General features: G+C 48.2%; 1 protein-coding gene across 2 annotated transcripts in view; it reads right to left on the bottom strand.

Moving 5' to 3' along the window:
- Positions 1-16,395, bottom strand: part of GNG12 (G protein subunit gamma 12) — a 63,466-nt gene extending 47,071 nt beyond the window's left edge. Inside the window, exon 1 of one of the 2 annotated variants that reach the window (XM_073544754.1) lies at positions 16,161-16,395. The gene's annotated coding sequence lies outside the window, so the exon portion shown is untranslated. The remainder of the gene's footprint in view (positions 1-16,160) is intronic. The other variant, XM_073544753.1, reaches the window with a different exon arrangement.
- Positions 16,396-17,412: the final 1,017 nt, after the last annotated feature.

Below are 17,412 nucleotides of genomic sequence, written 5' to 3' on the forward strand. Positions count from 1 at the left end.
ACATTCGGGACGGGGCTCTGCATTCAACTAGCCGGTGGCCCTAGCAATTGTACAGATCCCTAGTAGGGCAAGGACGGCCTTCAAACGTGGGAACAGTTTTTCTACAATATACAAGCTTGGTAGATCTATACAGGAGCTGAAGAACCAAAACGATAAAAAAAAAAAATAAATAAATATATGATTTTTTTTTTTTTTTTTTGGGTGCACAGGAAAAAAAAAAAAAAAAAAAAAAAAAAAAAAAAAAAAATGGCTGCAACACTGAACTTAAAAGTCATTAAGTTGCCTTCACAGATCCAGGTCAGATGTATATGAAGGAGACATGGGAGCGCAGCAGCTGTCAGGGGCCGCACCTGCGAGTCAGGCGAGCACAGACACCGGCTCATGTTTACATTTCCAGGTCCCGACAGACACGAGTGACGGCGGCGCAGGAGCCGATCCACCGGAAATTGCCTGGCCATAGAGAACTCACATTTCTAATACACTTAGCCCCAATTACCGAGGGCTACGACCTGAAGCCCGGCTTCTAATAGTCACATAGATCACAGACCCAATGTATGGCCAGGCTGGGGGGCATCGACACAGGATGCATCAGAGCAGGGGTACAAAGCCCGAGAAGAAGAAAAACGTTTCCTGTGGAAAACCACCATCTTGGAATCACATAAAATCCACAGATCGTAACAAGGATAAAAAAAAATAAATGAATAGTAATCTAATAAAATACCCTTCTCCCAGCTGATTGAAAGGTCCTGGAGACGCCCAGAGATGGTGCTTCTGCCATGTATCAAAGAATAAGGCTGTGTGCACACGCTGCGGATTAACCTGCAAATTTTTCCGTGCTGATCCGCAGGTAAAACTGCAGGTAAAGTGACCTGCGGTTTATCTGCGGATTTGCCTGCGGTTTTCCACTGCGGTTGACACCTGGACAATGGAACAAGTGCCAAACCGCTGCGGAATCCGCAGAAAGAATTGCCATGCTGCAGATTATAAACCGCAGCAAAACCGCGTGGAAAAGAACGCAGCGTGGGCACTGCGGTTTTCAAATCACATTGGATAACATGGTACTGTACCATGTCTGCGGAACTTCTGCGGATCCGCAGGGCCAAAAACGCTGCAGAACCGCAGCAGAATCCACAGGGTGTGCACACACCCCAAGGCCAAAGAAACCACAGATTTTGATGAGCAAAGTGACATAACCACGATCAGATATATATTTTTTTTTACTGCTGTCAATTTTATTACCAAAAAGGATTTTCCATGTTTTTTCCCTTTGCTGTTGATGTGCCATCTGCCAACCAGGTATTGTGCCGGCCCAGAAGGTGCCCAATAACCGAGGCCGGGCAAGAAACCTGGTAGACGGCTGAGAAGTCGGCAGAGAGTCTCCCCTTCTGATGTAAGAGGGGCTGGATAACCCCTTTTAGTACTACCTTAGGGTATGTGCACACATTGCGGATTCGGCTGTGGATTTTTCCGTGCAGATTTTGCTAAATCCGCAGGTAAAATGACCTGCGTTTTACCTGCAGATTTAGTGGAGATTTACTGCGGATTTCACCTGCGGATTCCTATAATGGAAGAGGTATAAAAACACTGCAGATTTCGAACAAAGAATTTTCCATAGCATGTGCACAGCGGATTTGGTTTTCCATAGGGTTACATGGTACTGTACACCGCATGGAAAACTGCCGCGGATCCGCAGCCAAATCCGCAATGTGTGCACATACCCTAATAGCAGACAATATGTCAGACGCCCAAGCAGGATGCCATCTATTAGAAGAGGACTTCTCAGCATCGGAGAGTCACCCCTGCAACTGTCACGTCTGGCAGGGAATTATTCCGGCACAACCTCTTTACAATAAAGGCAGATTTCTGGGAGATTTGGATTTTCAAAGCGATAGCAGATCGCCTTATCAGACCAACAAACTAGAGCCCCTTTGACTCCTTAAAAGATCCTTAAGGGGCTTGTAGCGATCATTAATCTGATCATGAGGTTAGGCCAAAAGGAAAGAGAAAAGCAGGATAAAAAAAAAAAAAAAAAAGTGCTATCATAAGGAAGAAATCCTGGAGGCACAGCGGGAACTTGTGAGTGGATTTCGTGCCAACACTAATAAAGCGCCAAAATAAATACAGAGGGAAAGAACAAGCTAAAGACACAAACGGCAGGTAGTAGAGCCAGGAAAGCGGAGGGATGGCGGAGAGGTGTGGAGAAATTAGCTCGTTGTTCCAGTGACTCATTACTGGTAGAATGAGCGAAACACAAATCCATCTCTGCAAACAATTCCCGTCATCCCCCCCAAACGAGGGCACAGTCTGGTTTCCAAAAAGCCCAATCGCACAAGACTCTCACTGGATATCATCATCCACACAAAACATTGCTTCTCATCTCCGGTTCTGTGCAAACATTTTCAGGGAAAATCTAAACACCGGCAGATGATCTGACACAGAACACGAGAACCGCGGGAGTAACACAGCTCTCGTCCCTGCGACATGTGTGGATCAGAAGATCTATGGGGACTCATTCTTGCGGGGTCTCATGGGTGAAAGACTTGTGGTCGAGGCGATAAAAATAAGTGTGCAACCATCCATCCATAGACCACGGAAAGCATTAACGTCTTTGGCGATGGTGAGGATTACGGACCAGATTAAGCCCAACAAAATAACGAAAACTAAGAATTTAGCGGGGTGTAGTGTAGGTGCAGGACCACCATAAGTGACTAAAGAACACCCCCCCCCCTCTGAAGGACTTGGTCAGACATTTCCCCATGGTGGCCAGCTAGCCGAATGGTGATCCATGCTTCCGTTCAGGCCAGGGTGGTGCAGGAAACCCCCTTATATGATGTAAATAGGTCCCAAAAGAGCTCATGGGCAATATCAAAAGCCCAGCCAATAAGATGCCCAAACAACGCTGATTGCAATTCAGTTGTGCCCCTACCCTAACACTTATGCACGCTCACCCTGAGCGCACGTGCAGGTTTTTCCAGGAATGAGATGGAAATAAGATACGTCTGGCAGATGATTAACTCCTGCAAAAAAAACTAAAGATTAGTCATGCCAATCTCCATTATGCCTACCACCTTCTCTCCTATGACATCTGCCATCAGGAGAGAGTAGTGACACTCCCCATAAATGCAAGACCGTCTCTGTTCACCCTAAAATCCACCGGTCTATTATTTACCAGTAAAATAAAACACCGTTAAAAGAAACTAGATATCTCCCATTACAGTGGACGGGGTCCTTCTGGTGCCGTTTGCCCCCCCCCCCCCCCCCGATATGTAACAGTCCTGTCTCGTCACATGAATTCCGTCTCACTGCTCCATTCTGGCGACTACAAATTGCAGGTGTGTACAGACCCCTAACACATCGGTCAGTGGTTCACATGTCTTACATGGACTCACAACCGGCAGAGCAGTCCGGGCAGACGGCAGTGTGCACGTGGCTTATACATGTTATTCTCTACAGCCTGGAGACGCCGGACCTTGCCGTCTGTTTATACACGGAGGCGAGATTCTGGCCTTCATCTGTATACACTATGCGGACAGATCTCTCTTCCAGAAGAAGGTTCACACCTGTTTACAAAGGCAAAAAGCTAGAAATGTGCGGAGCTGGCACAGAACGCAAGGAGCTTCAAAACGAAAGGCTTGGGCCACCCAGTCTACGGCGCAACAATAGATTACTGTACATCCCCCGACTATACAGAGACCAGCAGAGGATCAGGAGCAGCAGCCGCAGAGATTCCATATAGGATTTCAGGAGTTTTAATGTAAACTTTAAATAAAAAAAAATAAAAAATTTAACGGGACACACATTTTGTTGCGAATTACACACTAATCAGCAGCCACATTTGCAACAAAGCAGGTTTTGACTTCTCTATTGAAATCAAAGTAGAAAAATTGCAGCAAATGTAAAATCCACAGTTATCGGCCGTTACAATAATATACAACAGATTACACCTGCAAAACTAAAGAGAAAAAAAAAAAACAAAACACAACAGCGCATCTGCATTGTGTGAACATACCCTAAAAGTTTCGTACAAATTGGCTGATCAACTATATGAAAGTCCATCATTTAACGTCCCCTTCCCACGGGGCCGATAAAAACTGTACAGAGCAGAACGATGGGTAATCCGATCTACAATCGGTTCAGTCCCCATACAGCGCGCAGATTGGTCTGCAGCACATCTGTTTACACGGAGCAATGTGCTGCAGACGACGATGTAATGGCCACACGAACGATCCAGCCAGTGGACGATCGGGCATTCTGCTGGCTTGTGGGCGATTGGGGATAAGATTTCTTCTTACGAACACTTTGTCGCTGATTAAAATAATCAGCCTTATTGCCTTCTGACACCCCTATGCGACTACGCTCTGTATGTGGTGGTCCAACCTCAGGAGCCCTCACTGACACTGGGAATGCAGGGGGGGGGCGACCGTGCCCATTCACTCCCGCTGGCATGTCACTTTGTTCCCTGCTATCCACCACCGGCCATGCCCTGAAACACAGAATGGATTGCAGTCCTTCCCTTCCTGTTCTCATGCAGTGACTAACAGCCACCGAACGCACCGGCACCACACGTACCGCCACCGAACGCACCGGCACGGCTGCATGCACTGACGCAGTTCACTGCCCGAACAGTTCTGCACAGAAACATGCGCTTTCTCTGCCCAATAAAGTGACTTCTACACCAAGGCTACTTATTCACAGCAGAGGAGATCTGTATACAACCACAAATTTCAGACAACGCCAGGGAAAACTAAAATTGAGAGCGCCCACTTCCTGCCCCCTCCTTACGTCGCCCAAACATTGTTCTTATCTATATAATTGCATCCGCCGTGGCAAGTTCATGACTTAGCAAGTTCATGTACGGTCTTGGGAATGATCCTTTATGAGAGCCTTGATTTATAGGATGGTTCTTCTGATGCTCAGGGCACATCATTGTTTCCAGTGCTCTTATTTCACAACTTACAACATATCCAAACAGGTGCCCGGATCTCCCCATTCGGAGGCAGCAGACTCAGTTTAGCCACACGATACAATAACCTTAAGAAGAAAAAGAGAAAACCACCTTTTATCGCTATAATGATCCCTGACCAAAAGACAACCATTACCTCCAAGTGTCTGTATTGTGTGGTATATAAACAGCAGGGTGTGTGCCAAGAACCTACAAGAAGCGCGAGCTCAGATCTGAGGGGGATAATAATTCCTGCAAGTAATCCCATAATACCAGGATGAGCAAAGACACAACACGACAGCCTGAAGGGCAAGATAGAAATCTGCCATACTACAAAGGAGGCCCAGAAGAAGGTCTCAGACACCAGCCAGAGAGTATAAATGCAGCGAGGATAAACCCCAAATGTATCTACAACTACACGCTGGACATTACTGATCCCGAGTTACATCCTGTATTATCCTCCAGAGCTGCACTCACTACTCTGCTGGTGCAGACACTGTGTACATACATTACTGATCCTGAGTTAAATCCTGTATTATACTCCAGAGCTGCACTCACTATTCTGCTGGTGCAGTCACTGTGTACATACATTACATTACTGATCCTGAGTGACATCCTGTATTATACTCCAGAGCTGCACTCACTATTCTGCTGGTGCAGTCAATGTGTACATACATTACATTACATTACTGATCCTGAGTTACATCCTGTATTATCCTCCAGAGCTGCACTCACTATTCTGCTGGTGCAGTCACTGTGTACATACATTACATTACTGATCCTGAGTTACATCCTGTATTATACTCCAGAGCTGCACTAACTATTCTGCTGGTGCAGTCAATGTGTACATACATTACATTACTGATCCTGAGTTACATTCTTTATTATACCCCAGAGCTGCACTCACTATTCTGCTGGTGCAGTCACTGTGTACATACATTACTGATCCTGAGTTACATCCTGTATTATACTCCAGAGCTGCACTCACTATTCTGCTTATTCTTATTATGGAGTATGGAGGTAGGAATGAGCAGATCTGCTGCCTGTTAAAAGGTGCAGACTTTGTACGACTAGTTTTATTTTATGGTTATAGGACCTTGTTTCAATCACAAAGTGACTGCTTCCCTTTATGAACGCCGTTACTTATACGAGGATCAAAACATTCTAAAAAGTGAAAGTTACAGAAAGAAACAGCCAGAACCGTCCATTTACACAGGTTACGTCACCGCTGACACACCAGAAGCTCTAAACCCACAAGAGGGTGTAGGAAATGCTTCATGAAGCAATCACAACGACTCACGCTGCCAAAGTACACAGAAGAAATATTGCAGGGTGTTGTTCTAAGATCGAGGGAGTATCGGCTATTAACCATCAGTAGGAAAAGCCTCTTATCTGCTACTGAGTACAGAGACGTTAATAATTCAGTATTCACTGCAGATACACAGAGTGGAGTACAGACTATCCACAGCAGAGGACAAGCTGCCACAGACCCACAACACCCAACTATGGAAATCTGGAGGAGTGAAGACCTGCTGAAGAATGATGCCGGCCATCAGCTGCTGCTGGCAATTCACCGTAGTGTAGATACAGCAGCCATCCACAAGCGCAGCTTCTACCCGTCAGAATGGAAGCCACTGATAAAGAGCGAGCTTATGGCAGGTGCTGTCCTTCCTTGTACGACAACCCCTTTAATACATGCTCAATCACTGAATCCATGATGAAGGCACCACGCTCTGATACCGACGCCATCTGCAATATCTCACCCACCAGAAACTCAAGCCGGATTCACACATCTGGACGATCAGGCCGCTGGTCTCCAGACCCAAACCGGACACCCCCATATATGTGTGTATGGGGCCGACGAGCTCAGGTCAGGTACCTGTTTGGAAAAACCTGCAAAGCATGGATGTGTGAATATGGCCTTAGAGTTAGGTCAGACACGGTGGAATTTTTGCAGATTTTAAATACAAAATTTGAAAATCTGTATAAAAAACAAAAAAAAACAAAAACCCTTTAGGATCTCAACTATCCAAAAGAAGCTAATGCGTGCATCCACATCCAGCAAATAGTCTCTTTGAAAGATCTAAGCCAATCAGAATCATCGGCTATTACAGTGATAAACCATGGACCCATGTTCCTAATGAAATCAATCATAACGCTCTTTTAATAATTAGGGTTATGTATACACACCATCATGTGCAACTGCAAGACAAAGCCCAGTACTAGAAAATAGCACACTGGCTGTATCTGGAATTGCAACCACACAACCTATGGACAGATGTGGATCAGACTCCGGACAAACCCTCTGATCATAGTGTGAAAATAGCTCATCTTGTAGGGTAACATGCACCCAATATGAAGAGGGCAGTTTTATGGCAGCGCCCACTGACAGATGTGGTGCCCGTTTGCCTCCTGCCACATACTTCCAAGTACAGATATAATATAGGGCACTGGAGGCCGAACATGGAAGCTGTGAGCAGGGTGTGTGCAATCAGAAAACCAAAACCCGAGAGAAAGGGACAAAGAAAGCAGAAACCGGCAGATCTGCTCAGCTGAAAAGCTTAATCAGCTCCCGGTGACATCTGGATTCTTCTGTGCGTGTACATTAGGGTGACCGGATCTCATATGGGGGGGGAAAAAAATGTCAGAATCTTGTTTGTCTGGACCCCACAAAACGATTCCCCTTTCCAGATATTGAGAGAGCCAAAATTTGAGCTCGATCAAACGACGTTAACCCGTGCCGCTCGTCGCTCAAAGTTTGAAAAAATCCAAATTGAGGTATTTTAAGATTTAGGTATTTTGCATAGTCTGTTAGACTATAAAGAATGTGACAACATTGCAGAAATAGCCCTGACCAAATTTTCGAACCATTTGTGGTATTTGAATGCAGAGTTGGTGGGATTATCGTTTTTTGATCCCACCATTACAGACAATGAAAAGTTGTTAATGGCTAATAAATTGCTCAGTAGCACAGATGAACCATCAGAGCACGCTAACCTACATGAGATGATAATTTTACATAGTTATCTTATCTACTCTAGAGCTTTTGTTAAAGTAGTTTTTGAAACGTCAGAATATAATGCTCGGCATTTGCTTACAACTTGCAGGACATATTGCTTTTGTTCTTCATCTTTTGTCAGAAGGTTGTTAAAGTCGGTTACTTCCTACCTCTTTTAATTTTTCTTTCCTAACTTTTGGATTTACAACCCTAGCGTGCTCTGATGGTTCATCTGTGCTACTGAGCAATTTATTAGCCATTAACAACTTTTCATTGTCTGTAATGGTGGAATCAAAAAACAATAATCCCACCAACTCTGCATTCAAATACCGCAAATGGTTCGAAAATTTGGTCAGGGCTATTTCTGCAATGTTGTCACATTCTTTATAGTCTAACAGACTATGCAAAATACCTAAATCTTAAAATACCTCAATTTGGATTTTTCCAAACTTTGAGCGACGAGCGGCACGGGTTAACGTCGTTTGATCGAGCTCAAATTTTGGCTCTCAATATCTGGAAAGGGGAATCGTTTTGTGGGGTCCAGACGGACAAAATTCCGACATCGATTTTTTGCGGTCACCCTAGTGTACATCATCCGGAGGACCCGGCCATTGTGCTGGACCACTGTGGCCACAGAGGATACAGAGCAGCTTCCAAGACGCGAAGCCTGCAAACATTGGAAAAACACCAGTGGAATTTCAGTAGATCAACAATGGAAATGGATGCTCCAATCATACAGTGGCTTGCAAAAGTATTCACCCCCATGGCATTTTCCATGTTTTTCGACCTCACAACCTAGAATTTTACTTTTTTTTTGTTTTTTTTAGTTGGCCTCAGTTTATGTAAAGAACATGCATACAGCTGTGGACATTTGGTTTTCAGATTAAGTAAACAAATAGTTAAAAATCATTTAAAACTACAGTATGCATGCATAACTAATAACCCCCCAAAAGTCAGTACTATGTAGAGCCTTCTTTTGCACCAATTCCTGCTGCAAGTCACTTTTGGATAAGTCTCTGAGCTTTTCTCATCTATCCACTGGGACTTTTGCCCATTCCAACTGTTCCATCTCCTTCAAGTAGATGGTTTCCTCTGGTGAATAGCAATCTTCAAGTCTGACCACATATTATCCATTAGATTAAGGTCTGGGCATTGTCTAGGCCACCCCAAAACATTTCCATATTTCCCCTTAAACCACTCGAGTGTTGCTTTAGCTGTATGAATTGGGTCATTGTTTTGTTGTAACCTGGACACTCTCAACTCACTGACAAACTGGTTTTGCTCAAGAATATCCCTGTATTCGCACAATCCATCTTCCCCTCGACTGACTATTTTCCTTGTCCCTGCTACCGAAAAATATTCCCACAGCATGATGCTGCCACCACGTTTCATTGTGGGGATGATGTTCTTGCGGTCATGAGCTGTGTTGGTTTTATGCCAGACATAGCGTTACTTTGGTGGCCAGAAAGTTGAATTTTGGTCTCATCTGACCAGAGCACCTCTTCGTTCATACATTCTTCAATGTGTCATTTGGCAAACCCAAAACGAGCCCTACAAATTTTTGTGTATAAGTATAGTTTTATGCTACCCACTCTTCCATAAAGGCCACCTCTATGGAGTGTACAGCTTATTGTGGTCATATGGACAGAAACTCCAGTCTCTGCTTGTGAACTCTGCAGCTCCTTCAGGGTTACCTTTCGACTCGGTGCTGCCTCGCCGATTAATGCCCTCCTTGCCCAGGCTGAGAGGTTTGGTGGGCGCCCTCTCTTGGCAAGTTTGTTGTGGTACCATGTTCTTTCTACTTGATGACAATAGTTTTGATGGTTTGAAGGGGGGGGGGGGGGGGGGGCTGGGAATCACCAGAGATTGGGAGTTTTTTTTTTTTATTTATTTTTTAATACCTCAACCCTGACTGGTACTTCTCAACAACTTTGTCAATGACTTGTATGGAGATCTCATTGGTCTTCATTGTGGTGTTTTGGTTAGGGGTGCCTCTTGCTTAAGGCTATGGGCCCACGTAGCGTTTTAAAACGCACAATGAAAACCGGACTCCTTCCCAGAAATCACGCGTTTTTTTCTGCGCGATTTCACAGCGATTCTGTTTGCGATTTTGCCGCGATTTTCTCAAGCACTTTCCAAGTATCGCTTGGAAAGTGATTGACAGGTTGGTCACACTCGTCAAACATAGTGTTTGACAAGTGTGACCAGCTTTTTACTATTGAGGCTGCCTATGCAGCATCAATAGTAAAAGATAAAATGTTAAACATGATTTAAAAAAAAAAAAAAATTAAAAATCGGGGTATATTTACCTTCCGACGTCACGCGCAGCCTTCCCGGGCCTCAGCGTTCCTAGCGATGCCTTGCGAGACCTGTGATGACGTTGGTCTCGCGTTACTATAGCGATCTCGCGAGACCGCTAGAGTCACGCGAGACTACGTCATCACAGGACCTTGCCGCAAGGCATTACTGGGAACGCTGAGGCCCGGGAAGGCTGCGCGTGACGCCGGAAGGTAAATATACCCCGATTTTTTTTTTTTTTTTTTTTTTTTACAGGGGTATGGTACCCAGGGCCTGGAGGACAGTCTCCTCTCCTCCACACCGTGGGTACCAACCGCACATGAGACGCTTAGCTTCCCGCATGGTGGGCATAGCCACATGCGGGAAGTAATTGATTCTCATGCATTCCTATGGGTGCGGAATCGCGGCAATTCCGCACAAAAGAATGAGCATGCTGCGATTTTTTCCACGATGCGATTCCGCCACGGAAAAAAGCGCAGCATTAGCACAGCATGTGCGGAATGCCATAGGAATGCATGGGGTGCGTCATGTACAAGATTTTTAAACATTTTCACAGCAAAAATGCTTAAAAATCGCATCGTGGGCACACAGCCTAAAGGTGTTGTAGCCTCTGTGGTTCAAGTGTATACACCCCCAGATATGTGACACTTAGATTGCACACAGGTGGACATCTTGTCACTAAGCGTGTGACTTATGAAGGGAACTTCTTGCACCAGAAATTTTTAGGGGCTTCGTAGCAAAAGGGGTGAATACATATGCACATGTCAATTCTAAGCTGTTTGATCTCATAATTTAATCCTATATTTTTTCTCACTTAACCAACTTGGAGCTAATGTATCAAATACAAATCGGATTACAGAAATATTTAAATAGGCTGTGATGTAAAAAAACAGGTAAAAAGCCAAGGGGGTGAATACCTTCTCAAGCCACCATATAACGTAAAGGCACATACCGTCATTATATCCAACGCCTGCACCCCAACCCTATTGTTCCGTAATTTCCAAACTTTCCCTTTATAAGCACTATAGTCGCTAGAATTTCTTCACTTATATGTTGTGCTCCTGCCATTGCTGAAAGGCTTGAATTCAAATTCTCAAATTAAAGCCCTTCTGCTATGCCATGAGCAGTTGTATAGATAAAAGTAAAGCAGCAAAGACACGACCCCCCCCCCCCCCCCAACTTCCCGCAGGGGGATCAGACACGCCCCTCCCCCCCAAGCCCCTGTAGAGTGGATCAGACACGCTCCCCCCTCTCAGTCTTGGTTCACACAGTAATGTCTGGGCTCTTCCCTGTGTTCTGTTTGCCAAACCACGTTTTTGTGAATGTCTGAAGATGATGAATATTGGTGAGGATGGAGGATAGCGAGTCCACAGAGACTCATTCAGCTTCACTCTACTGAATGGTCAGGGCTCCAGACAGAATACTATTTTTCAGGAATTCTGATTCTCCCATCTGCTAGGGTGACATTGGAATTGGATGTCATATTCTACCAATCACTGAGAGGGAGGGCGAGACCGAAAAAATGGTGAATCAATGCGTTACAGCTCTTCTGGATTTCTGCGGCCTGCAGAGCTGTGCTCCTGTACAACCGGACCAGCAGTGAACTGCACCTGTCGTCATAAAGCAAGGGGATCTGTCCGGTGACAGCATGGCGGTCCTTCCAATCTCAGGACCAGTGGAGGCCATATCCTTGCTATACACCATCACTTTACAAGGAGGCAAAAACCATTTTAAACAGCCCATTCGCACAACTCTTTGGCGCTGCCTTTATAATCACATGTATGAAGTGTAATGTGCCAACCATGCATGGAACAATATCTGTTAACCTCTTCCTGCCCATCAGGGTCTTTACTTTCACTTCTCAGTGACACATTTTATACCCATTTTTGGGTTTGGAACAAAACCTGGAATGAAACCTCAAATCAGACAGTAAATCTGTTCTGACAGCTGTTTGATGAAAGCGAGCCGTAATTGGTTTAATATGTGCGGCGTGGATTTCAGAAGTCACGTCAGCCGCACACTAATCCAGCTGTAAATCCCAGAGAATTCACATGAATGATTCTGAAAACTGGATTAATTATAGGAAGAGGGGAAAAAAAAGGCGACAGAGGGGCCTGGACACATGTGAATTAATCTCCTCTCGCATATTGCACATTGTGACATCTATGTGGTGCTGAATTGGGCGGCGATACGCAAGTTCTACAAGCAGGTGCCCAACATGACCTGGTCTCTGCCATAGCTTCGGCAAACAGTCCTGGACAGGGTAGACCGGCTGTAATGTAGTACTATGACGGAAAGCAGACGGACCCCATTATGGTCATCGGAGTCTGTCTGAAGCTGCTGGTGTCCAGCACATCTTTTCCTATAATTGAACAGGAATAAAGCAGATGTGAACAGAGCCTATTGCATTTCTGGCTACTGTAGGACATATGCCTTATAGGAATGTACCCGGTCACTGACCACAGTCTACATGGATGCTTTGGTATAGGGATCCATTGCAAAAAAAAAAAAAAACAAAAAACAACATACTGCACGTTTTTTGTTTTTGCAGACAAGTATTAAATGAACCACTTTTTGATCCCACCCAGCGAAAATAAAATTAATGGATGTGTCAGGAAAAGCTCCAAAACCAGTGCACAAATGCAGGAGTGAGAAGAGGTTAAGGCTGCTTTCCCTCATCTGGGAAGTACAGGATGTGATGTCCAGACCGGCACGAAGGTCTCCGGACCCAAGCTCCAAAGCAACCGGTATGTAGTGGGCTGTTTAGTTCAGGTCAGAAGGCCCCTAGATGGTCACAACCTCACGGTCCATACTCAGAACTGATTGGCAGATGTGTGAAAATCGGCCATGGATCAGCAGGGGCGCCCAACCTGCGGCCCTCCAGCAAGACCCCGACTCCCAGCATGCTCTGACAGTATGAAGATTAATAAAGCAATGGGGCAATAACAGAAAAAGTTAACAGGCAAGAAAATAACTAATATGCACCCGGTATAGTGAGAGAAAGTATAACTTCAATACACAGAATAAAAAGTTAAATCCAGCAATGAACTTAAAAAGGACGAGAAAAGAAGTAACGAAAGCAGACTGGGATACATCAGCCTGAAAGACGGCAGAAGTGAAAGCGCATGTCTGCAATAACAATACTCAAGGTTAGAGCCTCGCCAAGGAAGCGGCAACCTTCACTTCAAGACAGGGCGAAGGAAACACAGATAAGCAAACACACAGCAATCTGCGCCCATAGGAACTTGGCAGGGCTTGTATGGCAGCAGGAGCCAAAAAAAAATAATCTAAATCTCTGCTTGATCAATAGGACGCTCTTAAGACTCAATGTGGAGGGACGATTCCTGCACAGGATTATGTAACATCGAGGGAACAGGTTACACGCAGAAATTTAAAGGAGCTGTATTACCAAAGCCGGGAGAGCGCCAAGAGAAGGGGAAGACACTGATGACATCTCCGCTGAACATCATGGGGAAAGGGAGTGATCGGACTCATCTACTGGAGGGGACTATGCTGTATAGTCTGGAATCTCTGATACCAGAGAATAGCATGAATAAAACTACACAGAAGGGAAGAGAGAAAGCACTGACCCCAATCACTGCGTATGATAGATGCATCTCGTCGGCCGGCGCCCCGGATCAGACAAGGACGCCCGTGCAGTGGCTCCCGGGAAACATACTGGCAGGGCAATACATAAAGCGAGACACAGATTTACCCTCGGTCAGACAAGTCTTAGGTTATGAGCACACAACATATTTTTCAGGCGGATTCCAAATGGAACCAACCTGAATAACCACAAAAAAAAGAGAAAAAACAATGACCACATACAGACAACGTCCGACCACTCGCTGTGCACACGTGTCGGCTTATTTCACCTTTTTTTTTACCACTTCAAAAGCCGTGAAGAGACTAAAAGAAGCGATCCATCCGTTCTTCAGGCGGCGTCCTCTTGAAAGCCCAAATTAGATCATATACACAGTAAAAAAAATAAATAAGCCAGCGGCACAGACGCAGAAAAAAATAAAATCACTGGCGCCGTTTTACTGAAGCATCTCCTGCGTCAAAAGACCTCGGGAGGTTTTGCCCGACACCAGACATCACAGATTGACCAAGACAGGAGCGAGACTCAAAGAACCGAAATATTCAGATCTGTGGCCCGAACGCCTGCAGCGACCAAACATCTGACCGAGGATCCACTGCCGACTGGAGAAGAACAGGCACTGACAGGGGGGGGGGGGGGGAAGACGGCACTGACGGGGGGGGGGGGGAAGACGGCACTGACAGGGGGGGGGGGGGAAGACGGCACTGACAGGGGGGGGGGGGAAGACGGCACTGACAGGGGGGGGGGGGAAGACGGCACTGACAGGGGGGGGGGGGGGAAGACGGCACTGACAGGGGGGGGGGGGGGAAGACGGCACTGACAGGGGGGGGGGGGAAGACGGCACTGACAGGGGGGGGGGGAAGACGGCACTGACAGGGGGGGGGGGGAAGACGGCACTGACAGGGGGGGGGGGGGGAAGACGGCACTGACAGGGGGGGGGGGGGGAAGACGGCACTGACAGGGGGGGGGGGGAAGACGGCACTGACAGGGGGGGGGGGGGGAAGACGGCACTGACAGGGGGGGGGGGGAAGACGGCACTGACAGGGGGGGGGGGAAGACGGCACTGACAGGGGGGGGGGGAAGACGGCACTGACAGGGGGGGGGGAAGACGGCACTGACAGGGGGGGGGGGGGAAGACGGCACTGACAGGGGGGGGGGAAGACGGCACTGACAGGGGGGGGAAGACGGCACTGACAGGGGGGGGAAGACGGCACTGACAGGGGGGGGGAAGACGGCACTGACAGGGGGGGGGAAGACGGCACTGACAGGGGGGGGGAAGACGGCACTGACAGGGGGGGGGAAGACGGCACTGACAGGGGGGGGGAAGACGGCACTGACAGGGGGGGGGGAAGACGGCACTGACAGGGGGGGGGGGGAGACGGCACTGACAGGGGGGGGGGAAGACGGCACTGACAGGGGGGGGGGAAGACGGCACTGACAGGGGGGGGGGAAGACGGCACTGACAGGGGGGGGGGAAGACGGCACTGACAGGGGGGGGGGAAGACGGCACTGACAGGGGGGGGGGAAGACGGCACTGACAGGGGGGGGGGAAGACGGCACTGACAGGGGGGGGGGGAAGACGGCACTGACAGGGGGGGGGGGGAAGACGGCACTGACAGGGGGGGGGGGGAAGACGGCACTGACAGGGGGGGGGGGGAAGACGGCACTGACAGGGGGGGGGGGGAAGACGGCACTGACAGGGGGGGGGGGGAAGACGGCACTGACAGGGGGGGGGGGAAGACGGCACTGACAGGGGGGGGGGGGGGAAGACGGCACTGACAGGGGGGGGGAAGACGGCACTGACAGGGGGGGGGGAGACGGCACTGACAGGGGGGGGGGAGACGGCACTGACAGGGGGGGGGGGAGACGGCACTGACAGGGGGGGGGGAGACGGCACTGACAGGGGGGGGGAGACGGCACTGACAGGGGGGGGGAGACGGCACTGACAGGGGGGGGGAGACGGCACTGACAGGGGGGGGAGACGGCACTGACAGGGGGGGGGAGACGGCACTGACAGGGGGGAGACGGCACTGACAGGGGGGAGACGGCACTGACAGGGGGGAGACGGCACTGACAGGGGGGAGACGGCACTGACAGGGGGGAGACGGCACTGACAGGGGGGAGACGGCACTGACAGGAGGGAGACGGCACTGACAGGGGGGGGGAGACGGCACTGACAGGGGGGAGACGGCACTGACAGGGGGGAGACGGCACTGACAGGGGGGAGACGGCACTGACAGGGGGGAGACGGCACTGACAGGAGGGAGACGGCACTGACAGGAGGGAGACGGCTCCCGGGACGAGCCGCGCACAACTCCTACCTGACAGCCCCGCACAAGTGTCGCCAAGTCCGCTCCTCTCACCACCTCCGCCTGAGCTCCTCCCGGTGACTCCGAGCCGCCGCCGCCCGCTGCCTGGCTCGGTGTCTCTCCGCTGACCTCTCACCCGGCCGCGCCTCGGTCTCACTCCTCGGTTGCCAAGGCAGTGAATGCTCGGGAATGCTGGGAAAGATCGTGACGTCAGAAGAAGCCTTCAGAAAGGGCCCGCCCACCTTGTCACAAGCTCCACCTCTTCTGTGTAGGCGTGGTCACAGCTAGTGAGGAGAATAAGGAAGAAAAAGGCGGGAAAAGAGGAGGGATTAGCGGAGACGGCCGCGAGGTAAAGTGACACGGAAATCCACCATGTGAACGAGCTCTACACTACACAGATACACACAGACACAGACACACACATCTACACAGATACACACACAAACATATACACACAGGCTCGGACTGGCCCATAGGGTAACAGGAATCCCCTGTGCAGATCTGGCCCCCAACCCCATGATTCTGTATAGAAAAAGGCAACATGCCGTCATTCATTACTCAGACTACCAGGTTTATTATTATATAGAGCAGGGGTCCTCAAACTTTTTAAAGATCACGGTCCCTCGGACCATTGGAGGGCCGGAATATAGTTTAAAAAAAATTATGAATAAATTCCTGTGCACACTGCACATATCTTATTTAGAAGTAATAAAACAAAATGGGAACAAATACAATATTAAAAATGAAGTTAAATCATCAAACTTACCGATTTTTTGGGTTCTTCGAATATCCTACACTTCGAGTCAATTTTTTCTCTTTCTTGATATCATTGTTTCCTAGGGATTCAAAATTGCTATTAGTAAAATACCAACATATATACAGCGCTGCAAAAACAATATACCAGCAATAAAATTTCCCGCACAGAGGCATACAGACTGCACTGACCATCAATGCAGCCTGATCAGTGCCCATCAATGCAGCCTGATCAGTGCCCATCAATGCAGCCTGATCAGTGCTCATCAATGCAGCCTGATCAGTGCCCATCAATGCAGCCTGATCAGCGCCCAGCAATGCAGCCTGATCAGCGCCCATCAATGCAGCCTGATCAGCGCCCATCAATGCAGTCTGACCAGTGCCCATCAATGCAGCCTGATCAGTGCCCATCAATGCAGCCTGATCAGCGCCCAGCAATGCAGCCTGATCAGCGCCCATCAATGCAGCCTGATCAGTGCCCATCAATGCAGCCTGACCAGTGCCCATCAAT

Source organism: Dendrobates tinctorius, unplaced genomic scaffold (assembly GCF_039654945.1).
Source record: "Dendrobates tinctorius isolate UK_male_01 unplaced genomic scaffold, ASM3965494v1 ptg000138l, whole genome shotgun sequence".
Taxonomy (NCBI): Eukaryota; Metazoa; Chordata; class Amphibia; order Anura; family Dendrobatidae; genus Dendrobates; species Dendrobates tinctorius.